Source organism: Mustela nigripes, chromosome 4 (assembly GCF_022355385.1).
Source record: "Mustela nigripes isolate SB6536 chromosome 4, MUSNIG.SB6536, whole genome shotgun sequence".
Lineage (NCBI taxonomy): Eukaryota > Metazoa > Chordata > Mammalia > Carnivora > Mustelidae > Mustela > Mustela nigripes.
Window position 1 is genome coordinate 188,977,319 of NC_081560.1, and position 17,646 is coordinate 188,994,964.

The window sequence follows — 17,646 nt, forward strand, 5'->3', positions numbered from 1 at the left end:
AAAAGAGAACCCAGGAACCCCATAGATGGTTTAAAGCACGTAGTCCTGCGATGGGACCAATGAGTGTGTGACCTCCCTTAAGCTTTGGGAGATACTCCCAGAGGTCCTTATGCCCATCAAGCTAGATACAATGTGTCTATGGTATTTCCTGGGGCTGCCATAAAAGGTGCTACAAAATGGGTGTCCAGAAAGAAGACACACGTACTGTCTCATAGCTCTGGAGCCCTGGAGTCTGGTGTGGAGAGGGCCTTGCTCCCACCGAAGGTTCTAGGGACGGATGCTGGGCACGCCTCTCTTATCCCAGGCTCCCCTCGGGGGGATGCATCGCTTGGCACCCTTCATCTCAGAATTCTCCCTGCGTCCGCCTTCACCTGGCCTTCTACTTACGAGGACACCAGTCGTACTGGGATTAGGGGCCTGGCCTAATGACTCATGGTTATTTGTTACCTCTGTAAAGATCCTGTCTCCAAATAAGGTCACTTTCTGAGTACTGGGGGTTAGGACTCCAACACATCCTTCTGCGGGAGCACAATTCAACCATAATAGCGTCCACACAGCCCCAAGCAGGGCCTGGCACCCGTGTGCTCGCTCAACAGCATCTGAGACTGGCCTGGCTGCCAGGGCCCGGGAATCTGGGTGTGTCCTGGTGATCCCCAGGACCTGAAGGGCCCTGCACGGCCGCCTCTGACCGCAGGCACTGGAGACTAACCCCAGGCCCCTCTGCTGGAGCATCACCCGGACGGTGCCTGGAGTCCTGTCGGGCCCTGCCCTCTGGGAGGCCCCGGCAGGCAGTCCGCGCTCCGGACCGCGGCCCCGCAGGGCAGAACCAGCAACAGGATTAGTGGGCGCACCCCGCGCGGCGCCCCCCACGCCCCACCGCCCGCCGCAAGACCGCGACAGGGCGGCGCCACGCGGCCAGCGAGGCTGCGCGGATCAGGGGCCGCCCGGGCGCCGCGGCACTGGGCATGCTCCGGCCCCGGGGAACGCTCGCGGGCCCAGCCCCACCCCGCCCTTTCGGTCCCGCCTCCGCCTCGGCCCCGCCTCCGCCTCGGCCCCGCCTCCGCCTCGGTCCCGCCTAGGCCCCGCCTCCGCCCCGGCTCCACCTCCGCCCCGGCCCCGCCTCCGCCCCGGTCCCGCTTCCCGCACTTCCTGGCCACGCCCCATCTGGGCCCCGCCCCTGCGCGCTTCGGCTTCCCGCGCCCCGGCCGCGCTTCCGTCCCGCCCAGGCCACGCCCACCAAGGCCACGCCCCCAGAGCGTCCCGGCCCCGCCCCCGGCCGTGCCGGCCCCGCCCCCGCGCCCCGGACGTGCCCAGGCGCGCGCGGGCTCCTGTGGCGCTTGGATTTTCCGCGCTCTCAGCTCCTCGGGGTCTGCGGCCTGGGCGACGCGGTGAGTGTCTGGGTTGCCGCCCTCCCGCAGAAGTCGGGCCTTTCCGAGGATGGGCCGTCCTCTGAAGCCTGTGGTTCCGTGGGCAGCGCCGTAGCTGTGGGGCCGGCCCCCCGCCTGCGCGCTCCGCCCAGGCCCCACGTGCGCCCAGGTGCGCCCAGGTGCGCCCAGGCTGGGCCCGCCTACCCCTGGCCTGGGGCCCCTGGACCACGTTGCGCGGCGGTGACCGCGGCCCACTGTGGGCTGCTGGCCGCCGCACCGCACCTCGGGTTGGCCCACACCTTCGACCTTGTCCCTGCGCAAGGCTCTGCCCTGCCCTGCCGACCAGCGCCTGGGGCCGCCCTCCGCCTTCTGTTCGCAGGAAGCTTCCCGAGGGCCTCCGCCGGCCCTTCCTTGCAGTAACCAGCCTTTCGCCTACTTCTGGTGCAGAAATCCACCCGTCCTGCCCGAGCTTAAGGCAGCGCCGGAGGAGGACCCCATTCTGGGGCCTCATTATCATGGCTGGTGTTTGTGTTCGTTTCGCCCTAATTGCCTCTGTAAACACTTAGGGTGAACAAGTGGGAGTCTGAGAGCCATTTACTGCGCTGGGCGCCATAATCCCCACGTGTGGATCCTACAGCAGAGCAGTGTTCGAAACCGCACTTCGCTCCCTCCCGGCCTGGCCTCTGCATTTCCCGAGACCTCGGAATGGTCTTGGCTCCCAAGACCTCTGCTCGGTACTTGGCTTTGTGCCTGGAGGCCCATTTTGTAGATGCGAGCATAGCGGTTGGTTCGGTGGGCAGCCATCATGCAGAAGGAGGCTGCTTTGTCCAGGAGGGGTCACCTCTGTTGTGGCCGAACAAGACACTGTTGCACATAAGGAACGGAGAATTGGACTATTTAAATAGGAGTCTGGAGAGTGTCCAAGGCAGGCCGTCCTCTCCATCACCGAAAGACATATGATGAAGAGATAGCTTTGTTGTTTCCAAGTCCTTCGATGGGTAAAACACAGAGGTGCAGAAGACACAGAGACAAAAGCATGCAGGGGGCAACACAACTTTAAGGAAGCAGTGTCAGAGCTCTCCTCCCCAGCCCTGCCACCCCCAGCAGCAGTGAGTTCAGACTGTTAGCTCAGACACATCGTCCTGAAGGCAGGTCACACCATGTCCACACTTGGGGAGGTCCAGAGTCTGCTGGTAGCAAAGGAGACTTGGCCTTGTTCTGGCAAGTGTTGCATTTCCTCCTGGGTTCTTGTTTTGAGCTGGAATTTGAGTAGTAGAGTCCGGTACGGTATGCGGGCGGGGTCAGCTGGGCCTCCAGTACAGAGCTGTAGAGTACGGCAGCTTTTCCACGTGAATGCACGTCTCATTAAAGCAAACCTGTACTGTCACAGCCAGATTCTGGAGCTACGAGACCCTGCTCTAAGACGCCTCCCCTGCTGGCGAGGGAGGTTTAGAGAGCAAAGCGCTAGATGTGGACACGCTAGGACCGTCTCACTCTTGTTCAGTGGAGATTCTCAGACCTTTCTTGTCCTCTGGTTTGGGGTCTCACTTGGACCCTTCACCTGGGCCTTCTGTCCCCACAGTCTCCTTTGCCGGGATATGGACGCGGGCCTCGTCTGTCCATGTGGGAAGAGAGGGTGGTGGGGCCCGAGGGAGAAGGGGGCCTCCCCGGCGTTCTGCAGTTTCCTCTCTCCTCTGCTCCTCCCGTCTCAGGACCCCGACAGTGTGCTGCTCAGTAAACTTCCCCAGCTGCCTTGAGTTTTCTCGTTTTGCCGAGGACACCTGGAAGCCACGGATTCAGACCATCAATGCGGTTCTATTCCAACTCGCTGTTTTCAGCCTCGAGGCTCTTTTCAGTTTGTAGTACAGTCTCCTTAATAGAAAAAACATGGAAGCAAAACAGTATTTTCTGAATGCTCATTTGCTGTAGTCACGTGTTAAGGTTATTGTCAGGTTTGTTTTTATACTCCACTCGGACCTTACCGAACTACTTAACTATCAAATTCCTCTTGTAGGTCAACTTACCCTGAGGGTTTTGACTTCCTAGCATGTCTCTGGTCCCTGCAGACATGTAGGTTGGGGTCCCAGTCTCTGAAAGGCCCTGAGCTCATTTGGCTACTGTCCTAGTCCTTCCTGATAGGTTTCTTGTTCCTGGGGTAGGTAGCTTCTGGTGCAGATGCTTTCTGAAAGAGCTTGGGATTTATCTCAGAATGTCACCCCAAACCTGAAGCTGTAAAAATCGGGAACATGTAAATCATAACATTCCCACTGGGCGTGAGTGGGTTCCCTGTCAACCTTCTCATTTATGCAGACGAGCGAGCACACGCAACGGCACCCCATTCCCGGTTTAAAGTGAAAGTATGTGTGCTCGTCTGCATGGGAGCAGGGGTTTGAGCTGTGCAGGAGAGCTGGTTTTCCTGTGGGTCCCAGGATGCATTTTTCCCCTCTGTTAGCTCTGGAGGCCTGTCTTGGGCAAAGGTAGATGGAAGGTTGAGACCCAGTGTTGCAGACAAAGTACCGCCAGGTGTGTGTTCTGTGGCCTTTGGGTGACAAGTGCATATTTGCTGGTCAGTGCAAGAGTCATTTCCTTTTGATATAAAAAAGTTTCATAATAAAGAGCTTAGATGGGGGCAGGGGTAGGGTACAAGGTTTGGGGAAAACCGTAGAGTGAACATAGCAGTGCAGTGAATGACTTATTCCTGTGTGTAGCTATTAAAATGAATCATCCAAGAAGAAGAATAAATCATTTTGTGACCTTTTGTAACCTTTGAAGGAATCCGAGTGGTTTTGGCAGATGGGGCTTCCATGTAAATTGGTCACAGTGTCTCGCCAAGGTGCTCAGACTCTCCCTGGCAGCGAGGCCCATGTGGGGCAGCCGTGCGCCTGACGTCTGCCTTAGTGAGCTAACTAAATAAGGAGGCAGCCCCAGGGGCCACTGACACAGCAGTGACACTACCGGCTACGCTTTAAATGCGGAGACTCATTCTCGATACAAGTTGTTTTCATGTTCTCCAGGGAGGCAGGCCTCCTGTCCCTGTCCCCCGCTCCTGGAGTAAACTTAGGCTTGTGATACAGCGGTAGTAAAACCAGTTAAAAGTTCCACAGAAACATTTCCTTACAGACGCTAAACTTGTTGTCCGTGTCTGTGCAGCACCATGAAAGGGATTGAGAGAGAGTTATAAATGCCTCGTATGTTCACTCTGCTACTTCGAAGATTGTCTTGTTAGAATAATTTCCTACCGGCAGCACTTGTGAAGTCAGCAGGGGATCCGGGCCGAGCTCTCTGGCCCGTTCCCAGAAGTCTGGGGGTGACACTGAACGCACAGTCCGCCAATGGCACCACTCATAAAAGCAGGCACTTGTTAAATCTATTTGTTTTTATTATAGACATCGATCTGCCAGTCGCAATAATGCATTTATGGACATTTTTCTGCAAGCACAGCGCTGGTGGCAGTTTTTACTGACAAATTGAGTCATATGGAGAGTAGTTTAGAAAACTCTTACCTTACTGACAGACGGGGCAACTCCAGCCCTGCGTGGTGAGAGGTACCAGGATGAGTGAGGAGAGAGAATTGAATCGTGGCAGAACACGGGATGGGACGGAGAAATGTTGGAATTTAATAAGTAACTGGTGGTTAATTCTTGTTTGTTTTAAATTGCTAGCCACTACAGTTTACTCCCCTGTCAAAAGGGCTAAAAGTTGGGACCAAAGGTGTTACCTTCAGATTTTGACCCGTTTGTTTGGGGTCATTATTAGGAGCCGCCACTGGAGTGTGGGATCCGTTGCTGTCCTTGGAGCGGGCTCTGCATGGGCCGTAGCAGATCGGCTTTCTCTGACAGTGGTCTGAGCCCTGCTGCTCTCAGAATTACTGAAGGTGCTGGTTAAAAACGGCAGATTATGGGACGCCTGGGTGGCTCAGTTGGTTGGGCGGCTGCCTTCGGCTCAGGTCATGGTCCCAAAGTCCTGGGATCGAGTTCCACGTCGGGCTCCTTGCTTGGCAGGGAGCCTGCTTCTCCCTCTGCCTCTGCCTGCCATTCTGTCTGCCTGTGCTCGCTTTCTCCCTCTCTCTCTCTTTCTGACAAATAATAATAATATATATATATATATATATATATATATATATATATATATATATATATAAGGGAAGATTACAGGGCTCCTTGTCAGACCTATGGGGTCAGAACCTGTGGAACTGTGTATTTGCAAGCTTCCCAGGGTATTCTAGGGACCCTAATGTTTGAGCATCTCTTGAGAAATCTTTGGGATGGCTGAGGATAATGATGCTCTAGCCCAGGTGAGCTCCGGAGCTCTCTTTCCAGAAGGATCCGTTTGCGGCAACGTTGTTCTCCGTCGCTTGTGCTTATGGATCTGTGTACGGCTTTGTAACTCCTGAGGGACATGTGAATCTCTTCAGATTGCAAACCTAACATGTTATCGTAGCGTACAGTTTTCGGTCTTGTGGTTATGACAGAAGATGCAGATGTTACCAAAACTTTGGCATTACTTTTAACAAACAAACGTTAAGCATGGACGGCCATATTATATTTCACTCCCGTCTTTCCTTCTGACTGGCTGGTGTTGCTTTTCTCCCTGTGTGGGTAGAAGCATTTTCACGGTTTCAGCTGAGGGTTCATTTTCAAATACACAACTGAGTGTGTTTCTGTGGAACTGAGTTGAGTTTTATTTCAACGGGGCCTGAGTGGTGTCAGAATAAGGGGAGGGACTTGGGTGGTTCCGTTTGCTAGTTAGGCGACTTTATTTTTTGTTTGTTTGTTTGTTTTGGGGTTTTATAGAGCAAGAGAGAGAGAGAGAGGGAGAAACTCAAGCAGGCTCTGTGCCCAGTGCGGAGCCCAAAGCAGGGCTCGATCTCATCACCCTGAGAGCATGAAGAGTCAAGTGCTTAACTCACCCAGCCACCCCGGTGCTCCACCGAGTTGGGGGACTTAAAGCAAAGGTTAAACCCCAAGCTGCCTCCCCATCGGGCTGATGGCAATATCACGCCTAGACTGTCTACCTGGAGAGTATAAGCGCATGAATCAAAAATCGTGAAGCACTGCCTGGGGAGGAGTCTTAGTCTGAACCACAGTCCCATGTGGGAATGAGATTGTACTTGGAAGAGGGGGAGGAAGGAGCCAAACAGAAGTCCTGGTTTCCCTCCAGCCCAGCCGGCATCCCTGTTTTCTAGATGCACAGATGACCCTGGCTCCCCTGTGGGGCAGCACGCACAGGGGTAAGCGTGCCGCTTCCAGTAACAAGACGGCCTCTTTGGACGTGGTTATATGACCTTGAGTAAACTTACTCTATTTTTCTGAATCGCGGTTTCCCCTCAGATAGGGAAAAGGATGCTGCCATCCATAGGGCCGCTATCGCCTGTTCGGAGGGAGTCCTGTCTGCAGACCACACTGGGCCCTGGTGAGCCCCGAATGACAGCGACAGTTGACGTCTGTTTGCTCGGAGCCACCAGCTGGTTTTCGGAGGAGGCAGGGCTGGTGCCGGAGTCTTGGCTGCAGGGTTCCACCTCCACATGTCTGTGATTCCAGGGGCTCGTGGCCTTCTGTCTGGTCTGCAGCGGGATGCGGCCCAGAGCTCATCAGCTAGGTTTCTCCAATTCTTGTCGTCTCTAGGAGGTGGTTCCCTCTGCGGCCACTTTCCATTTTCTCCCCGCTGACACTGTGCGAGCTACGGAGGTGGCTGATGTCGAGGCGTTTCCCACTCAGTTGGCAGCACTGTGGGCTTCCGTGTGCCATGCCCACAGCAGGCTTGTGCCACGTGGGCTGGGAGCAGGCCGGTGGGCTCGGCAGGTATGTGCCTGGTGGGCTTGCCAGGCTCCCGCGGCCCCGGAGTCATCTGTCAATCTGTAAGAATGTGCTGAAGGACGACACACCAAGTCTGACACTGGCAGGGCTCAGGACCCAGTAGGGACACCAGCACAGGACAGCATTTTCCCGTGTGTGACTGTTCCCACCACAGTAGCAGGGGGTGGGACAATCCTGAGGTCAGCTCTGTCAAAAATAGAAAATCCACAGTAATTTGTGTGCATGTCTCTTTACCCTCTTCTGGTTTAGCCCGGTAGAGTTAGGTAGTCAAGTTCCAGAAGGTTCCCGCCAGCACGGTAATGCTGTTGCTGACGCCAGCGCTTCCTGAGGGCTTACTGAGCCAGCGGCTTAGCACAGATGGACTTCTCCATCCTCAGGCTCCCAGGATGACAGAGACACCGTCAGTTTGTTTTGTGTATGAGGAGACGGGCTCTGGGGGAGGCTGAGTGGCCTGCCGAGGGCTTGCAGGCTAGGAGCGGAGCTCCGTATTAGCCCCACGCTGTGCCGTGCTGCCTTTGCAGGGGTGAGGCGGAGGAATGGCACAAGTCCTTCTGGGGGCGAGATGTGGCATAAATCCGTGCATACCCATGTGTCCAAACTTACATGTTCTGAACCTCCCCGTACGCACACCCCTAGTACAGGGCTGAACACAGGACACGGCGAGACCACGTCGAAGGCGTCCCTGTACACCCTGTGCGATGTTTGAGAGCGGGAGCACCGTCGTGTGGGTGCCGGAGAAGGGGGGCGAGCTCCCTGAGGGCCAGGCTGGGTTCCGGACTTCAGCCACGTGCCTCCCTCAGTCCCGACGGGCCGTGGACTTGCTCCCGATTCCAGCGTTTGTACAGAGACTCCTAAGGTCTGTCCAAGTGGCCCATGGGCGGGACTTTGCGGGCTGAGCCGTAGGAGCGTGGCTCCGGGATGAAGGCGGGCCTGTGAGCGGCTCGGCGGGAGGAGGGGTGGGAGTCGGGGCTAGAGAGGAGACCCAGAGTGAGCAGGAGGCCCGCCAGGAAGGGGACTGTTTTCTCTGAGCCTTGGCCCTGGGACCTTTGTGAGTGGGGGCCACTGAGTCCTCTGCTGGGGAGGAAGGAATGACAGGCAGGAGGGAGGAAAGGTCGGGGTGGCGAAGTGCAGTCACGGGCATCATGTCCGAGGTGGCGTGGGGACCGTTTGTGGGAAGCCTAGGGGTCCTGTAGGGCTTTCTGACGGAGCGCCCTGCGGTGAGGGAGGAGGTCCTGGAAGATGACTGTTGAGAATGAACTGTTTAGTGAGAAAGGAAAAACGTGTGGTGTGTATGCTTCTTACTCACAGACTCTAACATCTCGGGGACGTTAGAGAAAACCATCTGGCCTTGGAAGGGTAAATAAACCCTCTCTGTCGTGCTGGCATTTGGGTTCTGGAGTGGGGGCTGCCTTCTGTAACCTCGCCCGGGCAGAAATGTCAGCGGGGCGCGGGGGGCTCATTCACGGCACAGCCGCCCCGGCCCGTTCTCCGCGGGGGGACCGGTACGTGACCGCAAGTGCTGGTGGGAGCTTGAAGCCACCTGTCGGGTCCGGGTGGGCAGTCACTCCAGGATGCGGACCGAGGGGACAGCGTGCGCCTGGTCTTCGGTAAAGACCCCACAGCCTTCTGCCTGCCGGTGTCCTCAGGGTGTGCCCCCGTCTGAGCCCCCGTGGGGGTCACCTGCTGGGGCTTCGGGCGGGGAGCCGGCCTGCCCGCCAGGGGCTCTGTTTTAGGTTCTCAGCGCTTCTGGCGGTGCGCCCAGGTGAGGGCGGCCGTGGTTGGGGGGAGCCAGTGGTTGAAGGAGGTTGGAGAAGGCCCCCCCAGGGACAGGGACTTGCGAGGGGGCCGTGAGCCATGAGAGGTAGGTGGCTTTGTGGAGGGAGGCCTGGGCTGCGCCGCCGGGGGGGTTCGGGAAGGCCACCGGCTGGCGTGCTGTAGGGACAGACGGAAAGGCACCGGTGGTCTGCCTGGAGTCAAGGACGAGGTGCGTCGAGGCCGCCTGGCTGCGCCGGCTGTGTACTCCACACTGGTGACAACCACCTGGCCGAGGTCCTAGAAATGCGGCCGTGAAGCCTACATGGCCTGAAGTTGTCATGGTTACAAAGTGACATCGGGGGGCGAGGGCGGGGAACCAGGGGTCCTCAGCACAGCACCTGATCAGAACCGTGTTCTGTGTAGTGCCGTCACTGGGCTCTGCTCCTGCGGGGGGGCTGGGGTTGGGGGCCAGGATGCACAGGTCCCGAGCACAGCGCTGATCAGAACCGTGTTCTGTTTGCAGCCACTCTTGTTAGTAAGGCTTTTCACACTCAAGTGGAAGTTCCTAGAATAATGGGCAAAGAAAAGAAATGATCTATTTCCAAAAGTTACTGAATTTAGCTAGCTATCCCAAGAAAAGCCCATGTGTGCTATTCTTTATTGTGCAGAAAAATTTGTTTCTGTCACCGTTGTGTTATCATCAGATTAAGCTGTCGAGTCAGATGGATGCGGAGCCTTGCGCCAGCGTGTCTGCTGAAGAGCGCCTGGCGCGCCTGCCCCGGCCCATCCGTCTCCCGCGCTGGCGGGGCGCGGTCCCCACCGCGCCAACAGGGAGCTGGCGGGGCGCTGCTCCTCTGATGCTGCTCTTGAAATTTGTTCCAAGAACTGTCAGGACAAATACGCAGGTTCTGAAATGGAGTAAATGTTCTTAAGGTTCAGCATTATTCATCCTTTTGGCTGTAGTCAACCCCTGGAAAGGTCATCTTCTGCCCACCAGCAGGGCGGGCTCTTGGAGAGCTCTGTGTACTGTCTGTCCTGGATGACCAGTGGCTTCCCGGGACACCCACTTTCCGGGCTAAACCCGGGAGGTCCTGGGTGAGCTGGGGTGTTGGGGGCTGGAGAGGAGCCATGGTGACGTCCCGGCTGCTGCTCTCCTAATAGCTTGAATTCATGTGGGGCTTGCGCTATGGTCAGTACTTCATGTTGCTTTTGTTTTTCCTACAAAAAAATATGGGCTTTGAAAATGTCCTCTTAGCTTTTTTTTTTTTTTTTTTAATTTGTTTTTGGTGGGTTTTTTTTTTTGCTTTTTTTGTTTGTTTGTTTGTTATGGGGGGTTTTTTTGCTTGTTTTGTGGTTGTTGTTTTGTTTTGTTTTTTTGCCATGCGCGTAATCAGAACATTTCCTTCTGGACTGAGATCACCATTGCAGTTCTTGCGGAATCGTCTGGACTGTTGGTCTCTCCAGAAGGACTTGTGGAGCTTTTGGTTCTGATATCCTGAGTGATTTTCCTTTTCTGCCTGGTGAGGTTTCTTGCCAGGACGCCTTCTCCGAGCCCAGGGCGGCTCTCCTACCAGCCAGCGCGTATCAGGACAATTAAGACAGGCTGGATTCCTGGATGGGTTAGTTAAATCTTCTTTTGTGATGGCCAGATTAAGTGTTTCCGGCAGATTTCGTGTTAGCAGCGAGCATGTGTTGTGCCTCGGTGGTGACCGGGATTCCTGCAGGAAGTCCCACTTGCTCACTGAGAAGCCAGCTCGTGGCCACCCAGGTTGCTGGTCTGTTTTGATTGTTGGGTGCTTGTGTTTCTGGTCTGGATTTTTTGGTTTTTTGTTTGTTTTGTTTTTTTTGGAGCTGAACATGGGGCTTGAACTCATGACCCTGAGATCATGACCCGAGCTGAGATCAAGAGCCGGATGCTTAACTGACTGAGCCGTCCGGGTTCTTCGCTAATAGAGCACTGGCCTCAGGCCACGTGGAGTTTACCTAGACCAGAGCGTCATCTCTGGGAAGCCAGGTGAGTACTGGCCCCTCTGTCCGGCTCTCAGACTCAAAGCTGCCTCCTGAGGTTTGGAGCCAAGTGCTCAAGGGCTCTGGGTTTCGATGGTGGGGATTTTCAGACCTCCCTTCCTGCACCACTGAGGCAGAAGCTGCCTGGCTTGTTGCTGTGACCTCAGTTGCTTGGCCTCCCAGGCCCGACATAGTCCCCTAGTTCCTGAGGGCACCAGGGAAGCTTCTGGGGAATGCCTCACCCCACACAGAACGAGGCCAGGTGCCTGACGCAGGGTATTGGCTTAGGCAGATCCCAGACAATGGAACCTCCACACCAGGCATAAGACCAGGGAGAGTCAGCCGCTGACCATGTCTTCCTCCTTCTGCTGAAGGCAAGGGTCTACAGATGCTCCCGGGTCAGTCCTCCTGCCCGCCCAGATCCCGGATGGAATGAGCCTGTGGGACCATCTCGAATCCACTTTCAGCCCAATGGCCATGCACATCTGTTCTGGCACTGTGTCTGGAAGCCTGTGCACCAGGCCTTGCTGTGCGAGTGGGTGGGTGGGAGACGCCAGCCCCTCTTCCCAGAGCCCCCTCTGCTGACCCAGCCCAAACACAGCTGCTCTCTGAGTCCTTCCAGTGCCTCAGGCCCACACACTCACTCAGATGTCTGTTTTCCTGGCGGTGATTTCATCTCTCGATGCTGGAGTTCTGTATGAGAAGCCCTCCAAGGCCCGTGTGGGCTTGTACTTGATGGAAGGCCCAGCCAAGGGTTGAGTGTGTCCTCCCTGAATTCACATGCTGATACTTAACCCCCGTGACTGTATTTGGAGAAGGGCCTTTAGGAGGTAATGAAGATGAAACAGGGTCATAAGGTGGGGCCGTTCTTCAGCAGGATCGTGGAGACAGTGCTCTCTCCCTCCTCCCTCCTCCTGGGCCCTCCCCCTCTGCTCCCCCCAGCCCATTCTGGTCCCTACCATTTGAGGGCATAGGGGAGAAGACAGCCATCTGCAGGCTGGGAAACGAGCCCTCACCAGACATAGAGTCAGCCGGAACCTTGATCGTGGACTTCACAGCCTCCAGAACCCTGAGATAATAAATCTCCATTTAAGCCATGTAGCCTGTGGTATTGTATTATGGCTAATACATGGGTAAAGAGCAGACTGGTTACTTCAAAAGCACAAAACTTACTGGGGGCTTGTGTATAAATTCGGATTTGGGGATGAGGGCAAGCTTGTAATGAGACAGTCGCGTAGGATGGTTCTCAGGTTTAGCTCCTGGCATCCCCAAAGGTGTGAGTGTGTATAAAGTAGCAGAAAACAGAATAAACAGAAACAAGATATTCATCTTACTACCAGGGACCCCACATGTTGCAGAACGGGGAGTGGCAAGTTAGGCAAGACATGCCGAGAGCGCTGCTGGACTGTTGGCAGGCCTGGGAGTGCTGCGGCCCTGGGTGCCTGTGTTCTGGGATACTGTCAAGGCTCCCAAGCTCGGATGCAAGCGGCAGGTGTCAGGAGAGTCTGGTGTAAGTGCGGGGCGACCGGGATTCTTAGGCCTGATAGGGTTGGGGAACTAGCCTAGATTTGCTATTTGGGATTTTGTACAGGTTGTTTGTTTGTTTGTTTCTTGACATTGGTAAGTTCAGTCTCTGGTCTTGCCCAGATCAAGGAGCAGCATGGGGCCATCCTGTTGGATACCAGCTAGAATTCTAAGAATCATTCGGTTTGCTACTTTTCATGTCAGTTGTCTTTCAGGGTTTTTGGAGGCCTCTGTTGAGTTGGGGACCTAGCAAGGCATTTCTCACTGACAGTTGCTGGCCTGCACTTGCATCAGATTGGCCTGTGTTACATCTGTGGACATTGATGGGGGGACCTAGAAAGGTAGGACATTGTTAAATTTACTTCTCCCCGAGCAGATTGTGCTATGGGGTGTAGATCTGCAGAAGGCATCAAATATGGACAGATTTTTATGCCGGTTGCAAAGAAAACTCAAGTTGCAAACTTTTACGTAATGAATTTTGCCTCCGTGGCCTTGCCACATGGGCCAGCCCCCAGCACCGTGCCCCCAGAATGCTGCTGGGCAGGGAGAGACCACTGCGGTCCAACGTGGGAGAAGCTGGAATCCCGGCTGATGGAGTGTGCTGCGCTTCTTATCATCCTGTTAATATTTAAAATGTGGATTTGAATTCTCAGTTATGTTTTATTTATTTATTTATTAGCACAGCTATGTTTGTTGTTTAATTCCATAGTGAGAGTCTCTAAGAATATGATTAACCTTGAGGGCCATCTTATAATGTAATTATTAATGATTGATTCTGTTTATCCTGGAAATCAATAAGAGAGGCATAATGGTGCGGCATGTAGCTGGGCTCAATTTTGTACATTTCGTAAACATGGTTCTGTGACAACAGTGGTACGGGATTATTACCCGGGCCGGGGGTGATGAATCTGAAGCGTGTGATTAGTTTTGCACAGTGATTGTGGTATGTGGGGCTCCTTATATGACTTTCGTTAATGCGGCAGGCAGTGTTAACGTGGTTGACGTGTCCTGCCACTAATAGTCAGGGCGGGGACGGACAGTAATTGATCTTCCTGGGAGTGCCGTGATGTAAAAACAATTCAGGCTGTTTGAAGTATATTTTACAAGTGTGCATTGGGCCTTTGGGATGTTATATTGAAAAACCCAATTGTACAGTTACCATGGGAACCCAATTAGAATAGATTGCTTGATTTTTTTTTTTTTTTTTTGGTCTTTCATCTTGACCAAAAATCTAATGTATTTTAAATGTTTTCATATGGAATTGTATTCATACACTGACTTGCTACACTTGTTTCCAGCTCTAAGCTGAAATAATGATACATTCTCTAGTGCAGCTTTGTAAGGAAGTCTCCTGGAGAGATTTAATCAAATTTTTATGGAAAAGTTTGTACAGGTGGTGGGAGAGGTAGAGGTAGTAGAAAGCATTGAGAAAGCTGGGAAAGTAGTTATTTTCCTCTGATGTTCCTCTGGTTGTGCTCTGGATGTCAGAGAATACGGGGTTTTCCTCTGTTTTGCCTCCTATTTGCAAATGGAGGCATTAGGGCCTCAAAGGCCCTTGGGTTGCAGGGGGTCAAGACAGCAGGTGGGGTAGGACCTACCGGGTGTCTGGACTCTTCCCTCCACACCAGTGGGCTCATGGGATCTGGTTTCAGAGACTTTCTGCAGTCCTAAAACTTACTGGAGATCCCAGAGAACTTCTGTGAGTCATACATCAAATTCACCACATTAGAAGTTAATGTTGAAAAATTTAAAACTATTTATTAATTCATTCAGGCAATAATAAACCTGCTACATTTTAATGTAAATAACACATTTTTAAATGAAAAGTAACTTTTCCATAAAAACAGTGAAATGAGCAGTATTGATTTACTTTTGTCCCACGTCTTCGCAATGCCGGGATTCATAGAAGGGAGGGTCTCACCCCTGCTCCTGGCCCTGTCTGCTGTGGTGTGTTGGGGCTGAAGCTTATCAAGAGAGTCTGGCTTCATACAATAAGTAACTGGTAAGGAAGGGCATTTCCATAGCTTTTTCAGGTCACGTGGCTATCCTGTAAGATGGTGTCAGAACTCAACAAGTACTAGTTTCTTGAAGGATCTTCGCTGGGCGGCATCTGAGCCCTTAGTGAGCTTTTTGTACTCCCGTACGTGGAAGTTGATTGGTGTGTCTTGCACCTTGAATGATCTTGTTACATCGTTCTTTGGTCTTTGGAAAATACCAGTCTGCTGATTTACGCACAGCTTCCAAACGCTGGCCGGTCTCATGATGCAGTATTGAAACCCGTGCCCGCTGCTACCACTGCCTTTCTCCTTAGAACACCCTTCGGATGGGGAGGCTAAGTCTGGGTGTTGGGTGCCAGTCTCCCAGAGCTGTGATCATCACTTAAAGCTCTCCACTTACCATTAGCAGCAGGGACTGTCGATACGTCGCTTACGGTGACATGCTCCCTTTGTTTATCTTTGAGAAAATGTCTGCCGGATACCCACGTTTGAGTACCTGTCGGTCGTTACTCATTCCTACAAGTAAATTTGTGTTCCACGGATAAGTCGGCGGGTTCGTGCAAAGAGCTCCCCAGCCACGCAGTGTGTTCCTGCAGACCAGCCACGGTCCCCACCTTGCTGCTGGAGTGCTCCCATGCACTGCCCGCCTGTGCCCGGAATACCCAAAACAGTCGAGACTGTGGAATAAAGACCCCAAGCTTGATTGCTTCATCCAGACATTCTGGCTTGAACCTGGCTTTTTCCCCTTGACCCCGACTTTGCGGAGTGGGCGGGGAGGAGGACTGCCGCTTACTCTTCACCAGCTGTGTTCACGGCTGTTTCTGTCGTCCTCTCCACGCTGAAGTGTGGTGTTTGCTGAGCTTTTCCATGGTGCCTCTTGTCACCCTGGGGACGTTGTCTCCCTTGTGCCGTTCATGTGCCGAACACACGGTTTGACCTTCATGAGTTAAACCAGCCCCGCATTCCGGGAGGCCCCCGCTAGGATGTCTCGGCATCGGTACCGTCATGCTGGCTGGGCTCAGTTTGTTTCGTGTTTGAGGATTTGTGTGTCCATGATTCCTGGGGATACTGACCCGTAGCTTTCTTCTCTGGGAGGGTCTTTCCGGTTTGGAGTTGGAGCAGCCCTAGGCGCGGGAGATCGGGCATCTCTTACTTGCTGGAACGGTTCGCGTGCTGTTAATATCATTTCCTCTGACCGTGTGACGGGTTTGCCAGTGAGGCCGCGCTGGCCTGCAGGTTTGTGGGAAGGATGTTAACGATGCACAGGCAGAGTGTTATTCAAGTCATTTCTTTCTTCCTCAGTGACTTTTTGGTAATTTGTGGTTTTCGAGGAATTTGGCCATTTCATCCCAGTTGTTTGAATTTATTGGCTCAACGTTATTTGAATATTCTCTTATTGTCCTTTGAGTGTCTGTGGGATTTAAGTCAGGTCCTTGCTTTTATTACCGTTACTGGTCATTTGTGTGTCTTCTCCTTTTCTAATTGGTCTGGTTAGTGGTTTGTCCATTTCAGAGAACTAACCTGTTTTAATAGATTTCCGCTCTCTTTTCTTCTTTACTGATCTCTTCCCTTTATTATTCGTTTCTTCTGCTTCCTTTGCTTTTAGTTTAATTTCTCTCTGTCCCCGGCCCAGGTGGAGCTTGGATCATTGACTTGAGCCCTTGGTCTTGTGTCCTGTTGGCCCGCAGCGCAGCGTGTTCCCTCACAGCGTGAGCTCGCTGCAGCCGCGTCCCGCAGACGGCTGCCTCGTTGTCTTACTTTCACTGAGTGCCCTGCGTGTTCCCGTTTTTTTCTGATTCCTTCTGTAACGTGAGGCTGAGTTAGAAGTCTGTCTTTTCAGTTCCAAATAGTCAGGGATTTTTCTGGTATCTGTTGCTGATCTTCCGTTTTTTTTTTTTAACCTCGTGCTCAGAGGACGTAACTTTTTATGATTTCAGCCCTAAATTTACTGAGAATTGTTTCATGGCCCAGAACATGACCTACGTTGGTGAATGTTCTGTGGTGTTGGGGAGAGTGTTCTTCTACGTGTCCGTCGGGTCCGGTGGGCTGACCGTGTAGCTCAGGTCCTGTGTCTCCTTGTTCTGTAACTTGTTAGCAATAGCGTAGAATTTCTCAGTTTCCCCTTCAGGGCTCAGCTGTGCTTCCTCTGCCTCAGAGTTTTCGTTAGGTTTGTGCATATTTGAAATTTTTATTCCTCTTGGTGAATTAACCCACTTACCCTTATGAAACGGCTGCCTTTCGTCATAAGACTAGTTCCGTTCTGAAATTCCTTGCTCGGTACTAAGATGGCACTCCAGGTTGCTTTCCTTCATGTTTCTGTGGCAAGTGTCCTTCCACTCGTTCTGTTTTACTGGTTTTGGCAAACTGTCCTGTTTCCCCCTTCTGACCACTTGCAGGGTTTTTCTTTATCACCTTTTTTCAACAATTTGGTAACGACGTGCCTCAGTTTACTTCTCTTTATGTTCTCATGCTTTGGTTTCAATGAGTTTCTTGCATCTGTGAGTGTAACTTTTTCATTCAATTTGAAGAAATAGTTCATATTTTTTCAAATATTTTTCTGCCCTTTTCCTTTTTCTGGGGTGACTCTAATGTGTGTCAGATTGCTTAATATTGTTCCTTGTCTTACTGATGCTCTGTTCATTATCCTGCAGTCTTTTCTTCCCTTCCTGGATAATTTTTTAAACTATTTTGTCTTCATTGTCACAAGCTTCTCCGTTCTGTCGTGTCTAATCTGTTAATCACACTGGGTGTTATTTCTCCTTTTAGATACTGTATTTCACATCTAAGTTCCATTGGGGTCCTTTTTTATATATTCCCTTAGCATGTTTTTGTTTTCTTCTATCTTGAACATGGGGACACATTGATGACAATGGTTTTAGCCCAGGCCGGCTGGCTCAGGGCCCGTGACTTTCGCTCATGGATTTTGTGTCAGCTCTTGTGCCTTCTGTCAGAGGCTTTCTGTTTGTTTTCTGTTTCTTGGCTATATTTGGTTAGTTGTGGTTGCCAGAAAGCCACGCACTAGGAAGGTCAAGTATGCCAGGAAACCTAGGCTGAGGCCAGCTCACGCAAGCACAGGTGAAGCCCGTCGGCGCGCACGGACGGCCGTGGCGAAAGGGAGTGGAGCTGCCCAGCGCTCACTGTGTAATTAGGACGTGAGAGGACAGGAAAACCTTGACCTGT

General features: G+C 52.9%; 1 protein-coding gene across 1 annotated transcript in view; it reads left to right on the forward strand.

Moving 5' to 3' along the window:
• Positions 1–1,286: 1,286 nt before the first annotated feature.
• MGMT (O-6-methylguanine-DNA methyltransferase) overlaps positions 1,287–17,646 on the forward strand; it is a 277,476-nt gene continuing 261,116 nt past the window's right edge. Inside the window, exon 1 of the mRNA XM_059395961.1 lies at positions 1,287–1,388. The gene's annotated coding sequence lies outside the window, so the exon portion shown is untranslated. The remainder of the gene's footprint in view (positions 1,389–17,646) is intronic.